At 42.7% G+C, this 12663-nt stretch overlaps 1 protein-coding gene across 1 annotated transcript in view; it reads right to left on the bottom strand.

Moving 5' to 3' along the window:
* Positions 1-12663, bottom strand: part of ACAP3 (ArfGAP with coiled-coil, ankyrin repeat and PH domains 3) — a 105724-nt gene that overhangs the window by 92030 nt on the left and 1031 nt on the right. The window lies entirely within an intron of this gene.

The following is a 12663-nucleotide window of genomic DNA, read 5'->3' as shown; positions in this document are numbered from 1 at the left end:
TTTACAGTCCAATCAACAGTAAATCAGACAGCTGACTGTAAAAAGACACCACTCTGAGGATAGGGTGGGGGGGGTCTCTGCTTACCAGAACAGCCAGGACTCTCTGCATTTCYTGTTCAACATTGTTCTCATCCTCTTCAATTCATTAGAAGTCATTTCTCTGCTAACACATGAGCTGAGCACTTTAAAGTGTTGGCTTCTCCATACATGCATTTCATGGGCCACCTATGTGCATTAATACTGATGAATTGGCAGGATAACTGATGATATAACCAGCGGAAGAGAACATCTGGCTGGCATGGCAGCTCAGTGAGCTTAGTTTCTTATTGTATACCTCAGTTCTGAGCTTATGTAGGTTCCAAATGAGACTGAACGGCTGTATCAAAACAGATAAGTATGCTCTTTTCCCTCTCTCCCACCAAAAAAAAAAGAAAAGTCCTTCCAACTCCAATCTGGCAGATTCTGTTGCACAACTTGCCAATTTCCACTTTCAAGCAAGGCTTCAAAACTACATTAAGGTCATGCTACCACATTCTGTTCTTTGAGGAGGAAGACTTTGAGGATGAGGATATGGTAGAACTGGCCAGTTTCTACCATATATGACAGGTATGGGTCCCAAGGATGATTAGTACTATAAAGCTGGGAAAAGAGGCAGCTGAGCAGAGGAATAGGTCCTTGTTAGTGTCCACTTTGAAGTTATTCTGCATCATTCACCCTCACCCTTCATTAGCTATTGGAGAGCTCTTCAATGCAAGAAGTGATGATAAATGCCCCAATGATGAAAAAAGCTAAGGATGGGAGTTGCTCTGTGGTAGTTACCAGATGATCTAAACACAAGCTGTAAACCTATAGGAAATCAAGCTTTGTTATTTTTGCCAATCAGAGCATAGCACTGTTTCTGGTAAGAGCTAGTAATTCTTCAGGTTATTAAACTGAATTGATCTTCAGCTTTCTTTCTCTTCTGAGTATTTGTTCCACAGGAAAGTGATAGCAGTGCAAGATTTAACCTCTCTGGTATTCATCCTTCTCTTCAATGTGCAGTAAATCTTAATAACACATCTCTTACATGCACTAAGAAAAGTACAGGAAGAGATACAATTCCTTGTGCCTGAAATCCACACAGATAACTGTACACTTGCAGCTCAGTGCCCTCTAAGTCTCTATCAGCTTCACATAGTGCAATTCAGTTCTGGGAATGTCACCCAGAAAAAGCATGCTGGAGAGGACTTACAGCTCTGGAGAAGAAAATACCCAGAGACCCATCACGACGCAGAGGAACTTGGAACAAGGGTGAAACAGTAGTTGCCATCTCAACTGTTTGGTGCAGGCAGAAGAAGATTCCTTTTGAATACAAATTTCTGTCTCTTGCTTTGTGCCAGACTGGGCCAGTGACAGACATGCCCACAAGCAGCCATCCTAATAACCAAGTACTCTCCACTCTCACCACTTCTCAGGTATTCATTTGTGATTTTCCACAAGTGATGCTTTTTTTCCCTCCATACTTTGATTCAGACTGTTAAGTGACTTTAGAGCAGAGATTTCTTGTGTTCTCATCAGCAAGTGTTTCACTTCCTGGGTCTCRTGTATTGAAACTTGCAGTGGCAATAAGGCAACTGCAGGCCAATGACTGAATACAGGAATATTCTCTCCTGAGCAGAAGATAGAAACGTTATGCAGGCATTCCTCTTCTCTGATGACACTTGTTTGCCTTTCTTTTAAAAGCAAAATGAATTTATCAAAAATCTTGCTTCAAACTGTGCTGTCTTCTCCTTGAGCGAGTCCAGCATCATCTGTACACCAACAGATGGATGGGTTCCAACAGCTTTTGTTGAGACTTCCTCTAGCCCATAATTTAGCTCGATCCACCCTCCCCCAGCAGGGATCTCTTTCAGCACTGAATGCTTCTTGTTTCTTTTTTTTTCTCTCTCTCCTCTGGGCCTTGGCTCAGGAGTGGAGCTCCCCAACCTCTCTGCTCCTTTTGTCTCTGTCTGAGAGGCTTTTCCTGTCTTGCTGCCTGCCAAAAACAGCAAAGGTTTTGCCCTCTCTGGCAGCAGAAGCACTGACTGACCCATGGGGGACAAGGGAGGGTCCTTACCCCTTCCTTTGCCCTGGGGACTGCTTGCACCCTCTCAGCAGTACCAAGTATTTCCTGCTACCTCCTAGCACCACAAAACAACTGYGGGCTTTTTTTCTCAGTAGAGTAGTGATACCAGTGAGTAACACAATCCTTTCCTAATGGGATGGGAGGGGTCTTAACAGTTCATGGCTTTCTATCTCAGTGCTGTCTAGAGGCAAGCTTGCTGAGGGAAATTAGAACAGCAGGGTTTTCTGTATTATTACTGTGTGCCTAGACACTATTTACTCCCTGTTTTCATTATTACTTTCACGGTTTGGTATGGCCCTTTTTTTCTAGGTCTGACTTCCTCTCACTGTTCTCTGAAGGGAGCAGGACTGTTAGAATGTTGCTGAGGCTGGGGAATTAAGATGGGGGGATTAATTCTCATGTAAAGGATTACTGTCTCAGTCACTAACCATCAGAAAAGGGCATTCTTTTCAATACAGCTAGAGGGACTTTCACCAGCTATGGATCCGTTATCTGCTCTGTATTGCCATCTGATAGATAGTTACATACCTTTTAGCTGGTACATCACCCTCACACAGTGAACTTCGCTGTCCTGCTACATACCCAAGAACTTCTTTCTAATAAATAGAGTCAAGATGAAAAATGGGGGCTTGGAGGGAGGGGGGGAGGAGGCTACGAATTTGGGGAGCTGTTTGGGTTTGTTTTTTGGGGKTTTTTTTGTGTTTTTGAGGCAAGGACTAATTCTTTGCATGATACATGTCTGGACTTTAGCTGTGGCCTCTAATGTAGGCTGTAATGTTAAACTATGAATAACTGTGGTGAACATACATAAAGGTTAAAGTCCATAAGGCTAGATGCTACAGTATGAGTTGTTCTGAAAGAAGCCTTTTCCCAGCCCATCAATGCATATGATATACCAGCTTGGAGTTTTCCACAGAGTCTCGGTCTTCTTGATCACTGTGGCACTGTCCTGTAGTTGTCAGAATTCAGATGAGTCGGGGTACAGCAAGAGCTTGTGTTATTCCAATCCCTAAACTCAGTCTGGCAGAACTGGTTTTATTAAAGACTTTGAACACTTCAGGCAAATATCTTTCTACAAACATAAGCTTTTCTGTGCAAATTTGAGAGCACCATCCAAAGCACCAGCCTCTAGCTCGTGCAAGCCAGGAAAGCTTGGAAGTGGTGAGGAAGGGTGGCGGAGAGGAAAGGAGGCCTCCTGCTATCTCAGTGCTGTCATAGCAGCTGTTTCATGGGGGTGAGGTCACAGTGGCAGGCAAATCCATATTTCCTGCCCAAAAGTGGGCTTAATAGAGAGGAAAAAGGGGTAATATTCTGAAAAGAAACTGAGCTGTGGGAAACAGCATTGTTTCACTGATGCTAGAATGGAGCAGGAACAATACCTGTCGAGCTTAGATAACCACGTCTTCAAAATAATTATGGAGATTCCTGCATTACTCCAATACTGCAGAGGTAGCAGGACCATGCTGATATTAAAACTGGTGTTCTTTTTAAATGTATAGGCATAAAAAGACCACAAGTATGTATACTTGCATAGTCAAACTTTTTTTTTGTCTTAGAAGTACTTATAAATCTCCTTTAGTTGCTTTCTAAACCTGTGGAAATACATTTTACTATAGGTAAAAAGAGATTTTACATCTGTAAAATCTCTGTATGCTATTACATACTGTTTTCAGCCTGATGTTCAGAGACATAGCTGACAAAACCATATCTGTAGATCAGAGTGCATGTACWTGTAAGCCAAAAACTAAATTGTATTTTCATAAAATATACCCTCCACTATCAATAGACAGAATCATCTAACCCCTGGAACCGCTGCATATGCACTTATGCATGGCACACACACATGCTGTTTCTATTAGCAATAGCTTTTAATAAAGAGTATCATAATCATTAAGCTTCGCTGTAGTGTGATGAAGCAGACTGGGTACACAGAGAAGGGATTATCTCACTCTCTGGTATTATATAATCTGTTTAGACTGTGCCACTTTATGCTTATTTAAGGAATGAATGAGCACTTCACTCTGGGATGTGCCACCCATGAATTCAGACATCTTCCCTTTAATCCACTGTAATAAACATACTGCTTTGTTTTTCAGCTGTTCCCCACCTCATAGGCTACCCTATACCCAGTAAAAGTTCTACTAGAATGATTACTGTTAGAGAGCATGTGTGTATGATTCCCCAATGAACTAAGGGATAGTTAACTATATCAGAGCAACAGAATGTTCCCTGCTTCCCTAAAGAAGAGATCTAGCATATAAGCAAGTTAAATTCTCCAGGGAACATATTCGCAGATAAGGTGAAGCAAGACAAGACATAATGTGTGTGGGCACTCTTTGCTGTAAATGTACCATGCTGCACTTGGTTCATCTTGTATCCAACGGACTGGTATAGACTCTTGAAAATATATTTTCCCTTTCCATATTTTTTTCCTGGTCCTTTCCCTCTTCCTGTAAATAAGTCTATGAGCTGAATTCCTTTACAAAGGAATTACAAAAAGAGAGGCCAAAGCAGATGGCAACATGCAAAAATAAAATAATCTGTAGATGCACTCTTTAACAAGAAACTCTCTCCACTAAGCCCAAACATGTATCCCACTGAGTGAAAACAATGGAACATTTTGCCAAGAGGTTTGTATAAGGACAATTATCTTGCCTCATTTTCTCCTTTTGGGAACAGTGGCTCAGAGGAGCAATCAGCTTCTGCACCAATGTGTGGTTTACTCACTGCTTCTTTGATCTATGTCAGTATTGTCTCACCTAGGGTGTCAGGGCAGATACATGCATTCCTAGCCTCTGTTCAGATGTACAGAACTAGTGGCAGAACCAGTTTCCCCACCACCTAGCATCTTCCTGCAGCCATCGCAAAATAAATTAGGGTTAATTCCTGTACCTGAAGGAAACCTGGGGCTAAGCCCCAAAAGACTCTTCTCTAAGCCTCCTGGAGGAACACAGAATCTCCAGCATACCCTATCCCCTGCTTCTCATCTGTTGTGATAGGAACAGGAACACTTTTCCTTTTCTGCTAGCAGCTCACACAACAATGGACAGAACACTGAGCCTGATGTTCTTCCATTGTTCGTACATGGCCAGCCACAATGGGCATCACAGCTGCTGTTGTGGGCAGCTCCGAGGGCCAGTCTGGCCTGAAGCTAGGAAAGGATGCAGTAGAGTTGCAAAAAATCAGCCTCCATCCTCCTTGCAGTCTTCAGGAATAACTGCACAAAATCTCAGTTCTGCTCTCTGTCCTATGAGGTCCTACAAGTGGGTGGCTGGCAGCTTACATTCCAGCTCTTGCGCACTGGAGAGTGGGGACGCAATTCACCTCCATGCCACCTAGAAGGTGCACACATCTCCCTGGGGCTGTGGATAAACTGTGTAGTCCTCTTGGCTAACAGAGGCTACATCACAGGTAACAGTGATAATATACAACCAACTCCCATCTCAGAGGCTGTCTAGTGCAGGGGAGACTAGCTGGGGAAAGCTATCAACCACAAAGTCCAAGCTACTCCAGACCAAGTATTCTCCACCACACTGCTTTATCCCTTCTCCCTGACCAGGCCAGAGACCAGCCTAGGATGCCATTGAGGCCACACAAATCAGCTGGACTCCAATAGTCTCTACTGCCTTCCTGCCTCTGAGAGGCTTAACGAAATGAAGGTAAACAGATGGCTTCTCTCACACAGGCCAGGAGAGGTCCCTAGTGTATGGTAGGAGGATGCTCCACTGCCTTTCAGTTCTCCCCTCCTTGTGTGGGAACACCATACTTTCCTACCTAGGGGATCACCAGAAAAGAATGATTAATAATTCTACACTGACAGCATCATATTAAAGGTGCTTTATCATTACAAGCGTTAATTATTTCAGACTCTTAAAACAGATGAACAGCATGACCCTTCCCTCCTGTCCCTCCCCCAATTAGCTAAGAAAAATGAGACAGAGACACAAATAGACTTTCCTAAGCCACACAATCTCTGAGTGGCACAACACAGAGTGGCCTGAGTCCCTGGACTCCCCGTTCTCCAGTCCAGCTACCAGAGAGCCTGGGTCCCCTTCAGATGAGGTTCCTACACCACTGTTTCCCATTACCTCCACCAAACTGGCTTTGCAGTACCTTTCCAGTTTCCTTCAGCAGTATGAGTGACAACAGACACCAGCTTACTGCAAGTCATTGGCTGTGCAGCAACACCTATTTCAACAGAACCTTGTTTAGAGTCCACATGAATGAGGTTATGCCAAATTACATTTCACTAAACTCTTACTCTGTGCGTGCACTTGGCCATGCTGCAGTCCTTTGAGGATCAGGACTGGAATCAAGAGCAACTGTATCATGCCAAGACAACAAGCAAAGCACAATTAYCAAGACATGTGGCACTCTCTAAGGAGGAATGGTTAACTCTCCACAAATAATTTCAACAGCGTAAATAATCCATCATCACCATCAGTCCTATTACTTCTAGGCCTAACTACCTTCTTCCACCACAGGTTTATCACTCTTCCATCCTTTTCCTTTTAGCACATTTTGTCATCAAACTTGCAATCCTCATACTCTCCTTGTTACAGTCAGAAAACTAGCAACGAGCAAACCCCTGACTTTGGCTTTCTCAGCAGCTTTTGACCATCCCAATAGGACAAGGCCTGTGGTTCCTTTTGCTGTTGCTCTCTGGAAGGCTTTCAGGGAAAAGTAGTCCAGACTCACAGCCTTAGCACGCAATAATCTACGCACGCAAGAATTTACACTTCGCTAAACTTCTCCTGTGAAATCATTCAGATTCAACAGCTTTCTCCTTACATTTATTACATGGCATCCAAAAGAAAGGCCAAGGAGAGAGAAAAATATCAGAAGACTATCACTGACAAAAGAGAGAATTTTCATCTCTGTAGCTACACACATCCCAGCCAACAGAAGGATGTAATAGAGAGGAAAGCTACTGAAAAGAAAAACAACTAAATTCCAACTCATGAGCTGATCCATCAAACCAGTAACAATTCAAACCTTGCTTATGTTCTTACAAGGTACACACTATTGCATAGCAAAGCATGTTACAAGAGGTCACAAAGTCAATCATCAAATTCTGAAATATCAAAATTACACTTGTCTATGTGCTACACTATGAAACTTACGAGCTATAGCTCCYATGAACAGCCTGAGAGATTGTATTTCAGAGTTAAAGATCACCCATTGCAAACTCACAGCTCTTGAATCCAGGCAGTTTTATCTCAGCAACAAAAAAAWTATCCCTTGCTGATCTGTAGTGCTGGCATAGATCAGTGGAATTTTAACTTCAGATCCTTGTTTTTTTGGGATACCCTGCTTATGCATGTTGCAATTCAGAGTTACTAAGGAAGCCACTTGCCAAACATTTGGTATGAAACACCATATACAAAGCCAAGGCAGAGAAGTCAACTCAGTTCTCAGTCAGTTGGTTCTCTGAGAGCAGCATGGTTTTCCCTGATCACACACTGAAAAAATCCCTTCAGATCTGCCCATACTAATGCAGGCTGAAGGGCTGCAGCTTTTTATTGTATTTCAGGATTCACACGGCAGTTTTGATGACAGGCAACCTCAGATTATGGAAATTCTCCTTCCAACTACTGTGTTACCACCAGTGAAAGAAAATATGAAACTGCACCATATGAGGGTACTGCTGTGACGGGTTGTGGATATGATTCACCCGACACAAGAACAGCTGAAATGTAATGTAACCTCAATTAAAGAGGAGACCCCTTCATGTGATGTTGTCACAAGTGCAATCTCTGTAACGCACAATAGGCAAGAGCTGCCACAAATGACATGAGGAGGGAAGAGCCACCCTATTTGATTAGGGGTGAACAACATCATAAACTGTGCCCCARCATAACATCAGGAAAAGCCAAATTTGGTTCTCTATTAGTGACTTGGGCTTGCCTTACAATGATACCAAAGGAAAAAAGTGAGGCTGCAAGCCAGGAGAATAAACCAAGTCTTACTGCTTCTGGAAACCTCCACACTGGGGTTATATGGACTGCTGTAACTGGGAGAGCACTACACAGCTGGTACTGTGATAGAAAGCAACTATATGATGACTTCTTTGCCCTGCCTTTTCTTTTACATGTTTCAGGGAGTGTGGCTTTAGAAATGCAATGACAAAAAGATGAGAAATAAAATAAATAAAGACAGGTATTATGATTGGTACAAATAATTTCATGCCACTTTTGTGATAATATCCTCTCTCCCATGCAACTAAACCAGCAAGTGATGGTAGTTGTATTCATTAATCTCTGATTCAAAAAGAAGCTTTCTATGTAGGCATATCTCCTTGCCACTGCAATAGTATCAGGAATCTTGCTTATGTAAGAATCCTTGTGTAACAAAACCCAATTTCAAATCAATAAATGTGCTCTTTTTGTTAGACTGGTTTAGTTAAATGAATGAAGATTCTTTCTTTGGTCATTTTGTGTGTAATTTAAATTTGCTTTTAAGTAACCTAAGCTAATAAATTCGGTTTACATCAAACTGCATGTTAACGGTGTGCAGTGTCAGCTGACACTGGCTGAAAATCACATGGAAGGCACTGAAGCTTTTCCTGTGGAGGCCTTCACTCATATCAGTTCACACAGCATAAATGCATTAAAACTGATTATGCTGGTTTTAAATTTGTATAATTCAGTCTGTTATCAGACTTAGCAAGATCAGTTTGATTGTCTTTAACTCTCTCTTTCCATTTGAAACATCCTAGTATGACTGAAAACATTTTCTAAATCTACTTTATTTTTTTTCCTTTTTTTCTCCCTTTCTTTACTACCAGCAAATGACAGTTTTTCCTCTTGCATCTTGCATGGGGCTAGAATTACATGACTAAATTTTTCTTTGCCTAATAAGAACTGCAATAACATGCAGACAGTACTGTACGCTGCCAAAATACACATCTCTGTATATGCCCCCATGTCACTGCCTGATGACAGTGCTGCTCCAGGGATCCTGTTGGTTTCTGAACTACTGAGGTAGAGCCAGCCAAGACACTGCAAGGCAMAGGGGACTTAAAGCATAGCACCTCTCAGATCTGGGCACAATAACTGGCATGTACATGGTCTTGTGCAGCCTACATCTTAATTGCAGGTCTCCCTTTCTTTCCAAGCAGCATGGAGGTTCCTTGGCAGCCTGGGGACTGGATGTATAGGGAGGGATGCTGTCCCCAAGAGTCATAGGTATGCGTATGGGCTCCTCATGAGAAAGACTCAAGCACATGARCCATTGTGCTTAGGAGAGCACAACACCTCCTGGCTCACTTCATTGTCTGTTCTGCAACAGGTAACCCTGGTCTCACACAAGTCTGACTAATACTGTGAGATAGCAGCAATAATAACTGCAATAAAAATGTTAGTTAGGGAAATTAACACTTATCTCCCTCCCTTGTGGGAATTACCACAGAGGCATTTGGGGTTTTGTACAACCCACACAGCACTATAGCCAAGTATCACCCCTGCTATTTATTCCTGCTCTGCCCTAACCCTCCAGGTTGTTCCTAGAGTACATTTGCACCCAGAATAAGTAAAGGCATCACTACCTGGCCCTTTGTACCAAGGGAGTCTTTATTGAGCAAGGAGCAAGCAAAGGTAGGGGGTATGCCTTGAGAATTGGCAGAGTGCCCAAGAACTTCCCTTTTGCAAGAACAAATCACCTAATGCTGTTGCCTTACAGATCTCCAATGGTAATAGTAATAAGGCCTACTTTGCATCACTCCAGACCACTAGTTTCTGAGACTGACTGGAACAAATCAGAAATGTATTCCTTGATTTCCCATACTACTGCTAGGTAAACAGAAGGCTTAACACGTCAGAGAGATGAAAACCACAACATCTATTGGAGCTTGTATTCAAACACACTGAAACTGGTCTTTCAAGGTAATTACATTTGTTTACTGGAACTGACTCTACGTGTCTCTACAAGATGCCTAATAGAAATAAGGTTTATCTATCAGTCTGAAGATCTATACATACTTAAGCGATGAAAAGCCCCCCCCCTTCCAAAAAAGGGGGGGAGGAGAATATTACTTGCAGCAGTTGGTCCCTATGAAGTAGGAAGCAATGATGGAAGTGGACATCAAGCATTGTTATGGAGATCTTTGATATGTAATTTGACTTGATTGCTGAACTAGTTTAGTAGCCTTATTATAGGATGCCAGATAGAGCATGTGTTTATGCCTACTTAGATCTTCTGTGCAAYGGTTTTTTGTTTTCTTTTTCTCCTTCTGTGTATAACAACGAGAAGACTATTGGTTTTCTCCAAGGCTCACTGTTGAGAGAAATAAACTAATTGTAAAACATCAAATAACTGTTATCTGGGAAGCACAAAGGGACTCAGTACAATGTTGGGTGCCAGTAGGAAAGGAAGGGTGATCTTTTAGCAAGGGGTCTGGTATGGGAAATTGGGATTCAGTTTTTGCTTCTTCCACAGATGCTTTCTATGGCAAGAGACAAGTTTCTTCTATCTATTGCTCAGTTTCTGCTGAGAAAGGATTTTATGCTACCTTCTCCCACCTCACATTTATTTATACTTTTATATATAGTTTAGTTTATACATTCTTTAGTTCTTTACAGATGTAAAGTTTTATGGATATGTTAGTAAGCATCTGTGCCATGCACTATTGAAGAAGGCATGTCTTTTATARGCATCTCAGGATTCTCCTGTATTACAAACAAGTGACTGTAATACAAGAACAAATTAAAGAGCTGGAAGGAAGCAAAGGGTACAATGGAGGATAAAATCTGCACCCTTTGAGAGAATCAGAAGAGTTCTATTTCTTTTTTGCCATGAGCCTGAAAATGTCTGTATTTTTGCTCTGCTTAAGGTGATAGCAATTTACACATTCTCCTGATGTTGCCCTCTTGAAATATGTAGGCTTATTTCTCTAGTCTGATCTCTTGCTCTCCTCTCTTGCTCTCCCCGTAACAGGCAGATTGCATTTAGCCTTTTGGGAAATAGTTCATAATTCCATGCTTAAATAACTGGCTTTTGATAAAGGTCCAACATAGTGCTCTGAGGGATGTTTTGTTTTTAYGGATGGAGCAGACAGAGCAGAAAGGATGCTGCTTGCATACTAAGAAACTTGGCCTGTAGCCCACACACACTAAAGGCAAAATAAATAAATAAACATATCAATCAATCTTGACGTCACCAGGAAAAGGGTCACTGCCATGCGGAACAAGACATCTGGACAGTGAAGTCACTGCACTGGATGGATGCCACAGAACAGTTCACAGGCTTTACAGCACAATAGGATATAATGACAGTTTTAAAAAAAAAATCAAATGAAGTCTAATTGATATTAAGTTACCACAGCTTTAAAGAAGGAGCTTCATACCTTCTGCAAACCGGTCCATGCATTGAACTTCTGCCTGATCAAAAACTCCCATGATTCCAACATCAAACAGGAGGACACTACGACCAGCCCATCATCTCACATGACACTGGGCACTGTAATTTCAGCACCAGCTTTGGAACAAGTAAGAGCAGCATCTTACCACTAAATTAAAATTAAAGTATGTGGGGGAAGGGGGGAGCCCTTTCTATAGCCTGCTTATAATGTCAGGCACACACATGTTCCAGTATGCAGGGAAAAATACACTCCAGAAAAATATACTGTGCACTTGCACAGGTATTTAAGTTACCTGTAGCTGTACACAATCACATACAAAATGTCAAGCATTCTGAGCAGCCAGAGCAACAGACCACAGCAGCTTTTTGAAAGAATCTTGCATTCCAAGAAGTTATTGTTAAAAGCACTTAAAGGAATATGCARAATGCTCCATATAATAAACAAAAAGGTTTTGAGAGAATGGGAATCAACATGAAATGTCTGCAGGGAGAGATCCCTTGAGAACACTTTCCACTGCACACGTGTCCAACCAACATGCTTCTGCTGGCTATTGTCTGTCCTTCCTTCTGTCCCCATCCAAGCACAGCGCTGAAAGCACTAGGAGGTTATTAGCTATGGAAGCTCTGATCGTCCTGTTATAACACCAGGATATCTCATCCAGCCCAGACACCTAGCCAGGAGGCTCCAGGCACAATGGAGCATCTGCACCCAGAATGTGGAGACTCCTCTCCAGCCCTGGGCATTTGTGAAACAGCCTGATTTAAATGCAGCACAGCCAGAACAGAGTCTTTGTTGTCAGAGCCTGGATTCCTTCAAGGCAACTAAAAAAAAACATCCTCCGAGAGACGGGAATGTGACGGCATGGAAAATGATAATATTTCTTAGCACCAACTCTGCAGGCGGTGTAAATTAACACTGTCCAGCTGATCCCTGTAGGGTGATGCCAGCTTACACGGTTAGAGAGGCGATGTGGAGCAGTCTGCCGGGGTGCGAGGAAGGAGGGGAATTATTGTGAGCGCTACGGTTACTAAATTTCATTTCTAAAGCTCCTGAAYCGAGCCGGGCAACGAGATGAGGAGGTCAGGATGCCCTGGACGAGGAGGCGCCCGCCCGCAGGCCAGCAGCACCCGGAGCTGCGGGAGCGGAGCGGAGCGCAGCGCAGGGCGCTGGGGCCGGCTGCGTTGGGCTGAGGGGCCCTTGC

This window comes from Rhea americana, unplaced genomic scaffold, assembly GCF_003343005.1.
Source record: "Rhea americana isolate MKP2758 unplaced genomic scaffold, rheAme1 scaffold_143, whole genome shotgun sequence".
NCBI lineage: Eukaryota > Metazoa > Chordata > Aves > Rheiformes > Rheidae > Rhea > Rhea americana.
This window is presented reverse-complemented; position numbering and strand designations above follow the sequence as displayed.